Source organism: Vulpes lagopus, chromosome 8 (genome assembly GCF_018345385.1).
Source record: "Vulpes lagopus strain Blue_001 chromosome 8, ASM1834538v1, whole genome shotgun sequence".
Classification (NCBI taxonomy): Eukaryota; Metazoa; Chordata; class Mammalia; order Carnivora; family Canidae; genus Vulpes; species Vulpes lagopus.
Genome location: NC_054831.1, coordinates 55,177,664 through 55,193,486, shown reverse-complemented (window position 1 = coordinate 55,193,486; position 15,823 = coordinate 55,177,664).

Sequence of the window (15,823 nt, the reverse complement as noted above, 5' to 3'; positions counted from 1 at the left end):
GTACTGTTGAATCCTCCCAGCTAGGGTCTTGGTGAAAATTTTGGCATCCATGTTCATCAGGGATATTGGACTGTAATTCTCCTTTTGGGTGGGGTCTTGGTCTGGTTTGGGGATCAGGGTAATGCTGGCCTCACAGAGAGAGTTGGAAAGTTTCCCTTCCATTTCTATTGTTTATAAACTGCTTCCGAAGAATAGGTGAATTCTTCCTGGAATGTGTGGTAGAGTTCTCCTGGGAAGCCACCCGGTCCTGGACTCTTGTTTGTTGGCAGATATTTGATGACTGCTTCAGTTTCCTTGCTGGTTATGGATCTGTTCAGGTTTTCTGTGTCTTCCTGTTTCAGTTTTGGTAGGAAGGGATCCATTTCTTCCAGGTTGCCTAATTTGTTGGCATATAGTTGCTCAGAATGTGTTCTCAAAATTGTATTTCTTTGGTGCTGGTTCTGATCATTCCTCTTTCATTCATGATTTTATTTATTTGGATCTTTTCCCTTTTCATTTTGATAAGCCTGGCCAGGGGTTTATCAAATCTTATGATTCCAGCCTATTTATATGAACCTCACCACCTTTCCTCCGGCTTCCATCTGGGGCTGAGGATGTCCTCTCTCTCTCCATGCAATTGCCACATCTTACCCCAAATCCATTCTGCTATCTCTAGTTGTTTCCTCTGCCTGGAATGGTCCCTTCCAGATTCTCCTGCTGCTGGTCCTTCTCACCATCCAGTTTCCAAATGGTACCTTCCCAAGGAGTCTTCCCTTATGAGTCACTCATTACGCCACAATTCTGGATACTTCCTTCATGGTGCTTATCACTAAGTTTACAATAATTCATCCGGGGGCCTTAGAAAAGGCTTCCTTCTCATGACTTGAGTAATGAGCTCTGCGAGGGCAGAGACTGTGTCTGTCCTGTTTACTGTGTAGTGCCCACTACCACTCTCACATGTGCACCCTGCCAAATGCCTATCCTGTGCATAGTAGTTCGTTGCTTGTTAGCTATTTCTTTGACTGCAGGTTTATAATTTGGTGTTAGATAATAGAGGTAGAGTTTTGGGAGCTTGAAAACATCCTTGAGGTCACTGTTCTGATGACCTTAGGAACAAACCACTCAGATGTACACTTGGAGATGAATAGTCTAGGGTAGTTCCTAGGATGTAGGAAAAAAACAAAGAGTAAATTGTTGCAGCCACATTGGACCTGCAGAAAGAATGTGCCGGGTTGTTACAGAAACCTGTCTGCCTACCCTCTTCCAGCCACTCTGAAAAATCCAAAGGCTTGCAGTTGGCATAGGCCTACTAACCACCCACTCTCATCATGCAAAGGCTTGACTGCAGAATGTGCTGGTACTAACGCTCCATAGATGGGTTTGGAAGAGAAAGAAACTGGCTAGTTGTGATGAGGAGAAGAGTATCTAGGGAAAAGTGGCCCATCAGATGAGTGTGCCATTGGCAAGTGGTTGGACACTGCCAAAGGTCCAAGTGGGTGACAGCCCAGGTGGACAGTGATCCAGGTCTATGGGAAGATACCAACCAGGAGCCAATAGCAGGACTGGTCCTGTGGGCTGGAGGCCTGGATAAACCAGGAAAAAATGACTAGATCACAGGCAAGGAGCCTGAGGTCAAGTTCAACAACTGGCCTACACTAGGGACTGACTGGCAAAAAGCTCCCAATGTAGTTTAGGGAAGGGCTCTCTTTTCAATAGGGTCTGGGTTGAAGACAGAGAAACTGAGGCAGGCCAGTACCATGAGATGATATAGGGGACAAGCTTAAACTCAGCTGGACTGTGGGTGCCTGGGCTTTCTCTCCATGCTAGGTTTCTAACACAGAGCAAGATGGCATTGACCTCCACTGAAATGTCAGCTAGGACGGTCAGTGAAGAGAACAGCAAATGGACCTGGGTTCAAATCTCAACTCTGTTGGTTTTTAGCTGCAAGACTTTGGGCAAATAACTTTTTTTTTTAAAGATTTTATTTATTTATTCATGAGAGAGGCAGAGACACAGGCAGAGGGACAAGTGGGCTCCATGCAGGGAGCCCGATGTGAGACTGAATCCCGGGCACCTCATCCAGTGTTTAGCACATAGAAGGTACTAACTCAATGATATTTATGATCTATATAATTTGGTGAAGAGTAGGCATTATTAAGATAGTGAGGTTTGTGTTTCTAAGGAGTTGGCAGGAAATTAAAAGGGAGAAAAAGGGCCAGCCCGGGTGGCTCAGCAGTTTAGCGCCGCCTTCAGTCCAGGGCATGATCCTGAAGACCCGGGATCAAGTTCCGCATCAGGCTCCCTGCATGGAGCCTGCTTCCCCCTCTGCCTGTGTCTCTGCCACTATCTCTCTGTCTCTCATGAATAAATAAATACAATCTTTTAAAAAAATAAAAATTAGAAAATAAATAAAAGGGGGGAAAAGACACTTCAGGAGGCTGACAGTGTTGGGATAGTCCTGCTTGTTTTTTTTTTTTTTTAAAGATTGTATTTATTTATTTATTCATGAGAGACACAGAGAGAGGCAGAGACACAGGCAGAGGGAGGAGCAGGCTCTGTGCAGGGAGCCTGATGTGAGACTTGATCCAGGATCACACTCTGAGCCAAAGGCAGGTGCTAAACCGCTGAGCCACCCAGGCATCCCCGGCCTGCTTGGTTCTGATCTTTGCTTTTTGAGTCAGATCACAGAGGGGGACAAAAGGAAGCAGAATTCAGGGGGAAAACCCAAATCTGATGGAAATAGTATTCTTCTTTTTTCCAAAGAGGGAGACTAGTTAGTGAGTTGAACGGTAGCTAGGGTATAGCTACTATCTTTGCAAAGCTGCAAGCTGTACTAGCGGCTGCTCTGAAAATAAAGGTTTTTTTAACCTGACAAGGAAGAAAATTGAAAAATCTTCCCGAAAAGAAAAAAGAATATGAGTTAGATATAGCAGTTAATCTTCGAGGATGTTTAATTTGAACCAGGAATGTGTGTCTTACTCTGTATTGGATCTTTATTTAGGCCATTCTAACTTACAGAGTGAGAAAGCATGGAGATAATTAGCATAATTAACTAGCCAGTTATTTATTTATTTATTTATTTATTTATTTATTTATTTATTTATACAAATGACTGTTTCATGTGCTACATTTCTCTTATCTTCCAGCTTTCTGTTCCTGGCCAGTTCAGTTTACACAACCAGGACTATTAGGCATTATTCACATGAGACAGCTACCAGCCAAGCTGGTGGTGCCCAGACAACAGTAACGAGCCTTGAAAATGCTGAACCAAGTTGTAATGGCAAACACATCTGTGCTTCTCAGACCAAAAAGGCACCTGGGTGGCTCAGTTGGTTAAGCTCCTGACTCGATTTTGGCCCAGGTCATGATCTCAGGGTCCTGGCATTGAGCCCCTCATGGGGCTCCCTGTGGAGTCTGCTTGAGATTCTCTCTCTCTCCCTCCTCTTCCCACTCTCTCTAATAAAAATAAGGGCAGCCGAGGTGGCTCAGAGGTTTAGTGCCACCTTCAGCCCAGGGCATGATCCTAGAGACCTGGGATCGAGTCCCACGTCAGGCTCCCTGCATGGAGCCTGCTTCTCCCTCTGCCTGTGTCTCTGCCTCCCTCTGTGTGTCTCTCATGAATAAATAAATAAAATCTTAAAAGAAAAAAAATTTGTTTAAAAAAATAAATAAATCTTTTTTTTATTTAAAGGCAGATACTGAAGTTCAATCATTTATCAGGTACCTACCATATATTAGGTTATTGCACAAAGTATTCTGTGTGACCACAGGACAACCCTGTGGGCGGATGTCATTCATTTGCCCAAGTAGTAGTGAGGTGAGCAGGGAGTTTAATCCAGGGCTTTGAACTGGCCCATGCTGCTTTACAGTACCAGGCTTTCTCTGATGTGGAGGCGCAATGAAGAGGCTACACCCAGGGCATTCTCCTGGCCTCTTCTCATATTTTCTTCCACCTTTTTTGTTTTTTTTTTAAGATTTTATTTATTTATTCATGAGAGACACACAGAGAGAAAGGCAGAGACACAGGCAAAGGGAGAAGCAGGCTCCGTGCAGGGAGTCTGATGTGGGACTCAATCCCAGGACCCTGGGATCACGACCTGAGCAGAAGGCAGATGCTCAACCGCTGAGTCACCCAGGTGTCTCTTTCTTCCACTTTAGACTTTAACTGATGATGCCAGTTTAGCCTCAGTTATGCAGCATCTCTGAGATTCAGAGACACCTCTGAATCAGCCAGAAGAGGTGCTTTCACCAGGGACCCTGGGAGTCATGGGAGTGCTGGCAGGGTGGCTTCAGGGCTCCAGTGACTAGCTGTGGTATCTATTGGTAAAGAGAGCCATTCTTTGGCTCATTCCTGCAACAAATATTAATCGAGCATCTACTCATTTGCCAGGAAATGGCCTAGATACCTGGTGTATGTTAGTGAACAAAAAAATCACCCGACTCCATGGAGCATGTATGCTTGTACAGAGAGACAAACAGTGAATGGGAAACACAACAGGGAAGTAAATTCTCAGGGAAGTTAGGAGGTGCTGGGTCATAAGAATAAAAAAAAGCGGAATGAGTAAGAAAATTCAGATGCGTAATCCAGATGCATGGGTAGTGGTGGAAATGGTGCCATTTTAACTAGAGTTGGGCGTTTGGCTGTCCAGAGGTGATGTGGATGGCAGGATCTCAAGGAAATGGGTGAGCTGTGGTTACATCTGGGGATGTCAGGAAGAGGAGCAGCTGGAGTGAAGGTCCCCAGGCTGGGGCAGGTGTGGCACGTGGTGGGCAGAGTGATCCGTGCTGGCGGGAGGGGAGTTTGGATCTGCATGGGGACCCAGAGCTCTAGGGGCTTTGTACCCATCGAAGAACTTTGGCTTTTACTCTGAGTGAAATGGGCCCATTGGAGAATTTTGGTCAGAGCGGTGATGTGATTTGACTTATGTTTTATTTTATTCTTTTATCTTAAATTTTGGAAACGCTTTTATTTATTTATTTATTTTGGGGGGGGGCAGAGACAGGGCAGAGGGAGGAGCAGGCTCCCTGCGGGGAGCCCGATGCGGAGTTGGATCCGGGACCCCGGGGTCACGGCCAGAGCCAGAGTCGGACGCTCAACCCCTGAGCCAGCAGGTGCCCCTCGACTCGGTGCAGAGGGAAGCAGCGTCCCCGTCCCCGCTGGAGGCACCCGCCAGCCGGCCTGGGCAGCCCGGGCGACCGGAGGTGGGAGAGCGCGAAGGCCCAGGAGGCGGCCCGGGAAGAAGCAGGGCGTCGTCCCGCAAGTGGTGAGGTGGGCAGGTGGGCAGGTGGGCAGGTGGGCAGGTGGGCAGGTGGGCGCGGCACGGCCCAAAACAAGCTTGGTCACATGTGATGAAGTAAGAGCCTGCCTGGTTCTCGGGAGCCCCTTGCTGTGGGCCCGAACCCCTGCCAGACCCAGCTGAGCTTGCCGCTGCGCCTTCCCCGGTTCCCGAGGGCCGAGCGGGTGGGCGGTCCCGCGCCAAGGCCCGTGCCCGTGGGCAGCACCGCGGGGATGGGGGCCGCGAGGACCGGCGGGGCGGCTCGGCCGTCGTGGTTGTCCTGGCATCTCGAGCAACACTGACTTTGCACGTTCAAGCGGTCCGGTTTGGACCACAGCTTATAGGGCCGCTGCGGGGCACCGGGTGCTGCTGGAGCGGCCGGACCCTGGTAGGAGGCCGGACAGATGCTTCCGAACCCACCAGACTGCCGGGCGCGAGACACCCTCTACACTGATCAGAGAAAAGCTTTGGGGATCCCTGGGTGGCGCAGCGGTTTGGCGCCTGCCTTTGGCCCAGGGCGCGATCCTGGAGACCCGGGATCGAATCCCACGTCGGGCTCCCGGTGCATGGAGCCTGCTTCTCCCTCTGCCTATGTCTCTGCCTCTCTCTCTCTCTCACTGTGTGCCTATCATAAATAAATAAAATAAAATAAAATAAATAAAAAATTTAAAGAAAAAAAAGAAAAGCTTTGAGTTGAGCTCATCTTGTCCTTGCCTCCAGTGGAATTCATTAGTTCAGTAATGAGATAAAGTAAATTTCTCGTTGCATCCTTCTGCCCCAATGGCTCAAGTTAGAGGCAAACTAGCTGATTGTGTCTCAGGCTGAACCAAGATGACCTTTTCAGAAGGGTTGGAACGGCACTGGGGGGAAAAGCAGGATTCTTAGGGGAAAGGAATATTCTAGAAGGGTTGTGGGCCAACAGGGTGAGGCTTGTGCAGGCGGCTTCTGGGTATGCAAGCCTGCCAAGGCCCATCTTGAGGCCAGAAAAGTCGGAGCACCACAGATAGGTGCTCTGTCTGTCGGGCAGATAGATCTCAGAGCACCCAGGGGCTGGGAAGGGACTCCGACCACTTGCCCCAGCTCCCTCTCTCCTGTCCACTCTCCATCCCTCTCTGCTTCCTTCTTCCTCGCCTAATAGTATGTTTGCACCAACTGGTGAGGCGATCATTCAAGCAAGTAGCACTTCAGTGTGAAAACTGATGGCATTTTTACAACCCAACCTCATAGAATATTCTGGGGGAACTGCTCTGAACTCAGGGCTCTGTGTCTTTTCCTTTCTGTAGGAAGCAAGCTTTTCCAGCAACTTACCTGTGAGAGCTATTCTGTTGAGGAGCTAAATAGGTATGTGGAAGGAGCACTTCTTCTCAGGAAGGCCACCCCTTCGGTGGTCCTGGAGTCGGGGTGTGGAATGGATGAGGGAGGCCTCTCTTGGCTCTTCTTGCCTCTGGGGGGTGAGTTCCACTGCACTGGCCCCTCTTGCTGCAGACATGGATGGGTGAAAGCTCTCCCGCCATGGGTTGGGGGGTGCCAGGCAGATGCATTGTCATGCAGAATGGCCGGGACCCAGCGGACATGGATGCAACTGGCTGAGGCAGTCCTACCCACGAACCTTCCGTCCTGCTTTATCTCTTCTAGCTCCTGCCCATGGTTCTGGGTTATGGCCCCAAAACTGTCTCTGCATCTGGGGTGCTGCCTTCTCACCTACGCTAGCAATAGAAGAGGTCATTCCTGGGGCAGACACGATGCAGGGAGTTTCTCACACAAGAGTTAAGATCTGGTTGTCTATACCTGGCAGAGAAGGCACCAAGGCATCTAGCTACCCAAGACTTCTCACCCCATTTGGGGCCAAGAAGGAAAAGAGATGGAATTCACATTGTTCACAACTTGACTTCCCTCTTACCCTGCTCCCCATCTCCCAGCCTTTGCCACAAGTTCTGTACCTCATCACTCTGTAAAACCAGGGTCACAGAGCAGGCGTCAGGGGAGAAAGAACAGAAGCCCACCCACCAGGACTTCAGAATTGCTCAGAGGAAGGCAGGACTGACCATTTAGCTGAGGGTCACCAGGTTTCCGTGCCGGTCAGATCCTTCCAGGTGGGATGGCATATAGTATACTATATACCAACCATATATATATATATATATGGCTACCTACTGTCTGTATCTGTGCTTTTATGTATTTATTTACTTATTTTTTAAAAGATTTCATTTATTTATTTGAGAAAGAGAGAACAGCAAGAGAGAGAGAGCACTGAGCTTTGCAAGAAGAGAGCCGTACCCAGGGCTGGAGAAGAGGTCATGGGACGGCTGCGATCGTGCCTAACTTTGGAAAACAACTGGAATGATCAATGTAATGAAAAGGCTCACCATGGTCTTCATAGACACAAAGGGGTATCATTGGCGGGATGAGGCTCAACTGTCCTTCATCTAAACTAAAGAGGATCCAACAGGAAATGTAATTCTAAAATTCTGTAAAATTTGTATGTCCTGTGAAAGGAAACTTTCCAGGTAGTGAAGGTCATTATACCCAAGAGGGGATGCAGAGGGAGGTAGGGAGGTCCCAAGGACCTCCTTGGGACCATGTGGCCATCAAATGGAGGGGCCTCCCTTGAGCTTGCAGAAGGAGAGTCCATGATCTGAGTTAACAAGGAAATGGGTTCAGGGAAAAGAAGAGCACATGGAGGCCAACAGCAGCTGAGAAATGTGTCCCAGTGTGTGCAGAGGCAAAATGAGTTTCAACATGGGCACCTATCATTCAGAGGACAAGTGAGAAATAGTACTTTTTTTTTTCTTTAAGATTTTATTTATTTATTCATGAGACACAGAGAGAGAGACAGAGACAAAGACACAGACAGAGACAGAGACACAGGCAGAGGGAGAAGCAGGAGCCTGACGTGAGACTCGTTCCCGGGTCTCCGGGATCAGGCCCTGGGCTGAAGGCAGCGCTAAACCACTGAGCCACCTGGGCTGTCCCGAGAAATAGTACTTTTGTGATGATACTGTCATTAGAAATTCTGTGCCTTGACCAATAATTATTACTGGTGACATCTGAGCAGCACAGCAACAACAAAGAGTTGTTGAGGCCCCATCTTTCTTCCAGAAGCATAAGCCCTGCCCAGAGGCCTGTAGGCACCTGATGGGTATTAGTTCAGGCTTCGAATTTGAAGTCCTTACTCTGGAGGACTATTGACGTCAGATGATGTCTGCTCAAGAGGAACTCCAGGATCCCATCTTTGGAGGGTTTATTTATCTAGAAAACTGAATCAGGGTTGGATCTAAAACCAAGAAACTGTGACATATCTGGATCAGAGCTGGGAGAAAAAAAATCCTTCTAGCTTTCAGAACCTTATGGTGGCGTCTCCTCATTCAGAGTTTATTTATGAGGGTGACAGCCACTCCAGCCTTCTTAAACTTACTGTTTGCATAGTGTATCTTTTCCCATCTGTTTGCTTTCTGCTTATGGGTGTTTGTGTATTGAAACTGCATTTGTAGGGGTGCCTCACTGGCTCAGTTGGGGGGAGCATGTGACTCTTGATTTTGGGGTCATGAGTTTGAGCCCCACTCTGGGTGTAAAGGTCACTTAAATAAAAATTTGAAAAAACCCCGCATTTCTAGATAGTTAACACATTTATATATACATACATCTTATAAATATGTTATATATATAATATATGGATGTAAAATCTCTGACAAAGCTTGCCTTTATTTGGAATGTTCAGTTCATTAACATTTAAAGTAATCATCGATACATTTGGATTTGGATCTACTATTGTAATACTTTTTCTTGATCTACTCCATTGTTCTCTTTATTCCTCTTTTTTTCCTCCCCATTCCGGCACCTTTTTAAGATTTTTTAATTTTTAAGCAATCTCCTACACCCAGTGTGGGACTCAGCCTCACAACCTGGAGACCAAGAGTCGCACACTCCACTGACTGCACCAGCCGGGCCCCCACCTCCCACTCCCTTTTTAATATCACTGCTGTGTCTCATGGGTATTTACATCTCCAGTCTGGGTTTCTTCACTGAACTCCAAGATTCCTAAATTCAATCACCTACTCAACATCTATATCTGAACGTACAACAGACCTGTCAGCCTTAACATACCAAACTCAAGCTCCCTGCAGGCCCCTCCCTACCCTCTCAATGTGCCTCCCTTGGAGACCATGGCAACTCCCTCCTTCCAGTTTTTCCAGCCAAAACTTACTTGGCTCTCCTCCTTTCACACCCCACATTCATTACATGCATATCCTGTCAATCTCATCATCCAAATACATCCAGAACCCACTACTTCTCACCACCTCCACCTCTACCATCCTAGACCAAGCACAATTGTGTCTTAACTCGTCTCCTTATAGTCTGTTTTCAACACAGCAGCCAGAATTCTGTGGGGTTTTTTTCTCTCTTTTTTTTTTTTTTTGAGATTTTATTTATTTATTCATGAGAGACACAGAGAGAAGCAGAGACACAGGCAGAGGGAGAAGAAGATTCCCTGTGGGGAGCCCAATGCAGGACTCTATTCCAGGACCCCGAATCAGGCCCTGAGCCAAAGGCAGATGCTTAACCACTGAGCAAACCGGGTGCCTCCACCTTCTTTTTAAGATTTATTTTTGAGAGAGAGAGAGAGAAGTAGGGACAGAGGGAGAGGAAGAGAAAGGATCTCAACCCATGATGCAGGGCTCGATCTCATGACCTTGAGATCATGATCTGAGCTGAAATCAAGAGTTGGGCACTGAACCGACTGAGCCACTGAGACGCCCCAGCAGCATTCTTTTTAAAGCCAGATTAAGTCACTTCACTCCTCTGAAAAGCCTGCAGGGCCCCTCATTTTCTTAGAGTAAAAGCCAAAAGGCTTCTAATGATCTACAAGACTACTCCCCATTATTTTTCTGTCCTTCTCTCCTACACTTCCCCTGCTTTGCGGCACTCTAGCCACCCTTCCTGTTCCTCTAACTCAGTGTATTTCAACTTGTTTTCAGTAGTATCCCCACCAGGGACAAAAGGGAAATGCTTTTTTAGATATTTTTCCTAATCGACCCTACCCTCACTCCATGAAATTTTAATACTAGGGATATACAGGCATACCTTGTTTTATTGTGCTTTGCAGATATTGCTTTTTTTTTTTTTTTTTTTTTACAAACTGAAAGTTCGTGGCCATCCTGCATCAAGCAAGTCTGTGGCATCATTTTTACAACAGCATCTGCCCACTTCATGTCTCTGTGTCACATTTTGGTAATTCTCACAATATTGTAAACTATTTCATTATTTTTCATTATTGTTCATATTTCATTATTGTTACATTTGTTATGATCTGTGGTCAGTGATTATGACTCACTGAAAGCTCACCTGATGGTTAGCATTTTTTAGTGGCAAATTATTTTTAAATTAAGGTATGTAGATTGTTTTTTAGACACAATGCTATTGCATACTTCATAGACCACAGAATAATGTAAACATAACTTTAATATGCTCTGAGAAACAAATAACTTCATTTGACTCACCGTATTGTGATAAATATTCTCTTTATTGTAATTGGTCTGGAACTGAACCCACAATATCTCCAAGGTATGCCTGCACTATATGTATATACTATATACTAACCATATGTATATATATGGTTACCTACTGTCTGTATCTGTGCTTTTATGTATTTATTTACTTATTTTTTAAAAGATTTCATTTATTTTTTTGAGAAAGAGAGAACAGCAAGAGAGAGAGAGAGCAAGCATGAGCAGGGTGAGGGGTAGAGGGAGAAGCAGACTCTCTACTGAGCAGACAGCCCAATGCAGGGTTTGATCCTGGAATTCCAGGATCATGACCTGAGCCAAAGCCAGACACTTAACCAACTGAGACACCTAAGCGTCCCAAATATTTTATTAAGTAATCCCTACATCCAACATGGGACTCAAATTTATAATCCTGAGATGGAGAGTCACGTGCTCTACCAGCAGAGCCATCCAGGCACCTCTGTATCTGTGTTTACACATTAAAAGATTAAGATTTTCTTCACCCTCCAAGAATGAATTTTCATCTGCTTAGGAGGATGTTTCCCCTACTGGGATTGCAAACTTTCACTATTTGCATATAATTCTACCTCAGGGCCTTTACACTTGCTACTGCACCTTCTGCCCAGAAAACTGGTCCCCCAGATAGCTGTACAACTCACTGTCTCATGTCCCCTAGGCCTTACTAAGACTCTTTATCAGATAGGCATCCTGTGGTCACTTGATTTTTTTTTTCTTTTTAGAGAAAGAGAGAACATGAGTGGAAAGGGGCAGAGGGAGGAGAGAGAGTCTCAAGCAGGCTTTACACTCAGTGCAGAACCCGACATGGGGCTCCATCTCATGGCCCTGAGATCGTGACCTAAGCCAGAAATCAAGAGTCAGATGCTTAGCTGACTAGCCACCCAGGTGCCCCCTCTCAGTCACTTGATTTTAAAGCCCAGCTCCATGACTCAGGACTCCCTATCTTCCCTCCCTGCTCTATTCTTCTCCATAGCACTTACTACCATCTGGCATCTCTATCTGTTACTTGGTTGGTTCTCATAGTCTGTCTCCCTTCCTGAGAATCTAAGTTCCAGGAGATATCTGTGCTTCCTGAGGCATCCCAGATCTAGCCCGGTTCCTAGCACACAGCACATGACCTCTTCATATTTGTTGAGTGCTCCCGTGCCATGCTTGTGTACACCAGCCTTCGCTCGTGTGGTTCTATCTGCCGGTGTGTCCTCTCTTCTTCTTTTTATCAACCAAGTTTCATTCTTGCCTTCATATTCAAATCAAGTACCAATTTCTTCCTGGCCGCTTCTCTGGTTTTATGTCTTCAAGAATTTTATAAAGTTCTTATACCCCACACTCATGGCAGGAGTTAGAGAATTAGAATTAATTATCGAAGGGTGAACTTTTTTCTCTTTGGTCTAATCTGCCTCCAAACTCTTCAGGAACCTCCCTAGGCACTCACTACTACACTACCGTTTAGCTTCTGGAGGCACTAGATTATCCCTAAAATTATGTATGTTCATACACCATCAGAAGATGGGAAGGGAGGTGGGCTTGTGAGTTGGACACAAAGAAAGGAGAGAAAACCCATTTAGTCTCCAGGCTGATTAACACTGTTTAAGTATGCCTTGGGTAGATTCAATTGGCCTTGTGCTACTGGAAATAAAGGATATATTTTTTTGCTGGTTTTCATTGCATTAGATCATGTTATTTTAACCCAAGGGCCTCAGGAAGTGCATAGTAAATTGGAACACTCAATCAAATAAAACAAGTATGCTTAAACTGAGTTATAGTTGGTTGTGCCACAAATGCTAAAGTTCAAGTTGACATTCCAGCCTGAGCTCATAATGTTATTAGTGAGGAGTCCGTAGCAGGGGGAGGAACAGACAGGGTATCAGACTTCAACACACACGTTGTGACTTTTGTTACTTGAAAAGAAAATGAACTTTGTGATAACCTAACTCCTTTGTGTTTATTCATTTTCTCGAGTGTTCAAAGGTCAATTGTGGGCGGGACAGCAAATGTCCATATGTTTTACCAAGTAGACCATTTGTTTGGTGGGCCTCATCTGATAGGATCGAAATGCCTTAGGGAAATCACTCTCCAACCCTCCTGCCCCCATCTCAGCTCTCCAGTGCTGATGGACTGGAGGGATCGTCCTACAGCAGGAGTCGGGCCTGCAGCCTAGCCCCCTTGGCACCCTCCATGAGGACAGCATTTGGCATTATCTGTATATTGTTTGTCAGCAACCCAGGGACCATGAGCAGTGAGTCTGGAACATCTCAATTTAAAGGGGAAGCAATATTAGGGATGCCTGGCTGGCTCAGTTGATAGAGTGTGTGACTCTTGATCTTAGGATTGTGAGTTTGAGCCCCAGGTTGGCATAGAGATTGCTCAAAAAAAAAAAAAAAAAAAAAAAAAAAAAAAAAAGCAAGTAGTACTAAAATGTTGCATCTGGAACAAACCGAGTCCCAGCAATAGAACCATGTTGGGGCAGGTGGACTCTTCGGGCAGCTATGGCAGTTTTTGGGTGTAATTATGAGGTGTTCTTCATCCTCATTCTCCTGTTCATGGTCCATCCTCAGACATCGGTCCCTTTAGGATACTAGTAATTAATCTTTACAGCTTATAAAACAGTGTCTCAGGTGATATTTTAGTTAATCCTCACAACACTCCTAGGAGGTAGGAACTATCATCGTGACCTCTGTCTGGTAGATGAGGAGGGGAGTGGATGAGGCATTTAGGTAGGGAACATATTTTGGGATCACTTCTTAGAACACATAACCCAGGCAACACACAGATTCTGGCCAAGGGTTTGGTTGTAAGACCAGAAAGCCCAACTCGGTGCCATGTGGTTGGGGGCTTCCCACTGGTCAGCACCTACTCCTCTGTCCCACCCCCACCTGTCAGCATCACTGACAAAGCGTTTGGGGCCCTGCTCTGGGCTGAGGCTCTCAGAGTAAATGAGCAAGGCTTTTGCATTTTTTTTTTCTTAAGATTTTATTTATTTATTTGAGAGAGCAAGAGAGAGAACATGAGCAGGTGGCGGGGCAGAGGGAGAAGCAGACCCCTCGCTGAGCAAGGAGCTCAATGTGGGGCTCGATCCCAGGACCCTGGGATCCTGACCTGAGCCAAAGGCAGATGCTTAACTGACTCAGCCACCCAGGTACCGTCCTATAAGCAAGGTTTTTAATCTCTCTTGTAAAAGCTCAATTCCAAGAGTCACTGTTCCACAATAAGAAAAGCATGGTTGAATCATTGTAACAGTCCATTTAACATGATGGGTGATTTTCTTGTTCCTTTATCCCAATTAGTAAGCCCAAATTCCCTAGAGCTGCATTGGAGTGTTCAGGAGGAGAGACTTCTGAGGCGGGGCTCCCAGAAGGGGTGATGGAGAATGAGCCAGACATACCACTGCAATCGTGCTATTTGTGAGGTTCACGATTGCTGCTGCTGATGGGGTGCCTACGGGGAGGGAGGCGTCATTCTACCTGCTTGCAGCCATCCCTTTATATTGCCGGTCTGCCAACTATCTCCAGGGACTTGCTGCTAAATGCAGCAACACTGAAGCCAGAAAGGACTCAAGATAGTGATCAGCGATTTTAAAAATCAAAACTGAGAGCTAGCAGCCTGGGTGGCTCAGCGGTTTAGTGCTGCCTTCAGCCCAGGGCATGATCCTGGAGACCCGGGATCGAGTCCCATGTCAGGCTCCCTCATGGAACCTGCTTCTCCTTCTGCCTGGGTCTCCGACTCTCTGTGTGTCTCATGAATAAATAAATAAAATCTTAAAAAAAAAAACAAAACTGAGAGCTGAGTACTTAAAGCTGCCTTCTGACGATCTTATACAGGGAGCCCTTGTCTAGGACACTGGGCTATGCAGAAAAATTATTTGGTGCTCCAGGTCAGGTGACTGAAATACAGTGCAAATTCACTCCCTGATTCACCAGCCTGTTGGAAAGGCACACTCCGGTGCAAGAGTAAGGGCTTTAAGCTTCAAGGTTCTACTGTGAGAGGACAGTGGAGTGGGAGAAAACAGCTTTCTGAATAATGTGGCTTTGCAGGTGTTAAAATGATACCTAACTAGCACTTCAAGGAAATCATTATTTGGTTAGAAACCATGTCCCCATCACCCGGAAGAGTACACTCAAGGCCAGCTTGGCAAAGTACGAAGAACACAGAAGACTTGAAGGCTTGGGGTGAACCAACCTGAGTGCCCCCTCCACGGCCTCTGGGTGGTGATACTGATCAAACATGTGACCCCTGGGAACTGTAGGTTTGGCCTCAGACCCTGAGGATGGTAATAGCTTCTTTACCCAAGTCATAGGATTGTCGGGAGGGACAGATGAAGTAAAGCAAAGCTCTCTGAAAAACTGTAGCTCTCATGATATCCTTCTCCACAAGACTAAGCTCAGGAGATAGGTTACAGGTTATTTAGGAACCTGTCAGCGGGGCTAGGGGTAGGTGTCTGTCTGGAAGCAGCTCCCTCTTGGCTGGCAGAGCTGGTTTATCTCTCTGGGCCATACGTCGGGGTGTCTTTGGAGCCTGGTTTCTTGATAGTGTTAGGTCAAAGGTTCTGGGAATGTGGCCTCCTATCAGCAGCATCAGTGTCACCTGGGAACTTAGGAGGAATGCAAATTCTCAGGCCCCACCTCAGAACTCCTGAATCAGGAACTCTGGGGGAGGATCCCATTAATCTGTTTTAACGAGCCTTTCAAATGATTCTGATGCTTGCTCAAGTTTGAGAACCACTGAGCTGGGTCTCCGAGCCTCTGCAGAAACCAGGAACAAGGGCCCCTTTAATAGCCTATTATTCATTCTCCACAGTATGAGCAGGTGTACAAAGGAAGCTTAGAACTCTCAAGCCAGAAGGGACTTGAGAAGCCACTTCTTGGGTTGGTCCGTCCTTTGTCTGAGGATTCTGTGGCCCCAAGGGGTCAAGTGAGATCAGACCCCACACCAGGACTCCTGCCAGGAAAGTCATGGCTACCTTCCTTGTTCTTCGTCTGGAAGATGACATTATCTCTGGGTTCCTAGTGATCAGTGGCTCTCCCATCCACTGTCCTCAGAACAGACAGC